Genomic DNA, 2,197 nt, shown 5'->3' with positions numbered 1-2,197 from the left:
CAAATTCAGCCATTTTAGCCAGTAACAATTATTTATGTATACAATTAATAGGTATTACAGAAAATGAAATGCAACCATAAATTGTCCAAAGAATTTTTTATTTAATGAAAAAAACCCTTTTTTAATGTAGCTCAAGAAACATTTATTCTTATTAATGTTGCACTGCTTATTTTTTTGTGTGGAAACTGGGTTTTTTGAAGATGAATAAAAACAAAACTATTTAAAGTAGTAAACTTTATCTCAACTGTTACTACTTAACTGTTAAACGAACACTTCAAAACACAGAAGTTAACTGTGAAACACCGAAACGCTACTGTTGGGTGCTGACAGTGGGACGGCTCCTTGAGTTTCCCCTATCTGCTGCCAAGTTGAACCACCGTATTACGTGTTTTGTAATGTCATCATCAGTGGCGGCACGGGAGACATGGCTCTTTCTCACAGCACCTGTGATACACAAGCAAATTTTCATTAAACAAATTCATGAAATCACATAGGAGATACCAGTTTTTTTTAAGGATACACATAACCACTGTCTTTAAAACAAGAGTGTACAATCTGACATTTATAGGTACACTATGTAACTTTGGAGCTCTAGCCGTTAATAAACAGAACTGCATGGAGTTGTGAACCTCCGTGTTCTTTTTAAGTCTGTAGGCAAAGTTTACATACGTACCTTAAAGATGAAATTCTCCAAAAACAGACCAGTGGCACTTGAATGAGCTGTAAACTGCAAGAGAACACACACGCACAGTACTTAATATGATTTAATATCTTAATATGACATGAAATAATTAGTCTACCAGAACTAAAGTTTACTGATACAAGTGGGTTTTAAACTACGAAGTAGTTTAAAACCTAAAAACTTTAACTTTAAATTATTGGTATGAATCTTTTGAAATTGCACATTTATTACAGTTAAAACTGAGTGTGGACCATTATTAGTATTTTGACAAAATAGCTGGCTAAATCAAGTTTAAAACAGTATCAATCTTACTTTACTCGGTTGTTTGGAAAATATGAAATACTGCAAGACCAGTGGCACTTGAATGAGCTGTAAGCTGCAAAATAACACACACACAACAGAACACACACGCGCACACACACACACACACGCACAGTATTTTAAGATTTAATATGATATGAAAATATCTGAAACAACATTACATGGGGAGGTGGAGAATATATGTCAAAATATTAACAAAAGACTCAAACTATACCAGAAGTTCAGTGTAAAAAAACAGGTAACGTTAACGTTAGGCCTAACATCAGTTTATCTCGCCTGCTATTTTACTGGAAAGGGGAGAAAACATGCGCTCAGGATTGGATTAAAATCCGATTGAATCACCCCACCTCTAGAGAGATAAAGACATTCCGTCCAAAAAGCTTTTACTCAAAAAGTTATTTACCAAATTAATTTTACTCAACGCTAATGACAATGTGCTGAAACTTGGCTTGCAAAAATCACTTCAGAATTAAAAACATCAAGCAAAGCAATCAACAGTAATGTTACTGGCTACGTAACTGTACAAATAAAGCATATTTTAACTATTCTTACCGTGTTCCGTCCTCACCGACCTGCCAGCTCCAGCGTTTCCACTGTGTGAGGAGATGGATTAAGTGACTGTGACGGTTTAAAAAAGGCGCGTTCGGTCAGAGAATTCACCCAGCGTCAGTTGCGAGTCCGCGAGTTGACAGTGCGTTGTGCGGAGGCGGGGCATATTCTGTGCGTGTGGCCGAATTGAATCTGAGAGTACAGCGGACCAGGCGACTTGAAGGCGGATCCGCCCCGAAGTCTATTGCTATCAGGGTGGCCACCTCTGCTAACACGAGCACTAGGCAAAAGCATATAGCGAAAACAACCACAGCTCTTTACTAAAAGCTGCGCCTGTTAAGAAAACAAAGCACAAACTTTGTGCAATTACTGCCTGCCATTTAATATTTTGACCAAACATTTACATATTGTTTATTACTGCATAATATAATTCATTAAAATAGAAGTTTAATGTGTTTCATAAAGTACAGGTTGATTTTATAATGCCTACATTTTTTGCATTTTGTGTTGACTATTTTCCCCTATATATATCATCAATGAGGATTTCTTTAAAAAAGTCTAAAAATCTTGTCTCATCTCTTTCTCATGAATGAGAAAAGTGTCTCGTCACACCCCTAATTTCTTTCAATAGATCCTCCAAAAATT

The 2,197-nt window shown here is 36.2% G+C and overlaps 1 long non-coding RNA gene across 1 annotated transcript; it reads right to left on the bottom strand.

The window, feature by feature from the left end:
* Nucleotides 1-217: 217 nt before the first annotated feature.
* LOC130564164 (uncharacterized) lies at nt 218-1,029 on the bottom strand. The gene is made up of 3 exons (XR_008964210.1): nt 995-1,029; nt 674-727; nt 218-444 (listed from the first exon to the last, which is right to left on the bottom strand). It is a non-coding gene; the product is annotated as an uncharacterized LOC130564164 (long non-coding RNA).
* Nucleotides 1,030-2,197: the final 1,168 nt, after the last annotated feature.

The sequence above is a fragment of the Triplophysa rosa genome, linkage group LG13, assembly GCF_024868665.1.
Source record: "Triplophysa rosa linkage group LG13, Trosa_1v2, whole genome shotgun sequence".
In the NCBI taxonomy this organism is placed as follows: Eukaryota; Metazoa; Chordata; class Actinopteri; order Cypriniformes; family Nemacheilidae; genus Triplophysa; species Triplophysa rosa.
The sequence above is the reverse complement of the archived record's forward strand: the minus strand, read 5'-3'. Positions and strand labels throughout refer to the sequence as shown.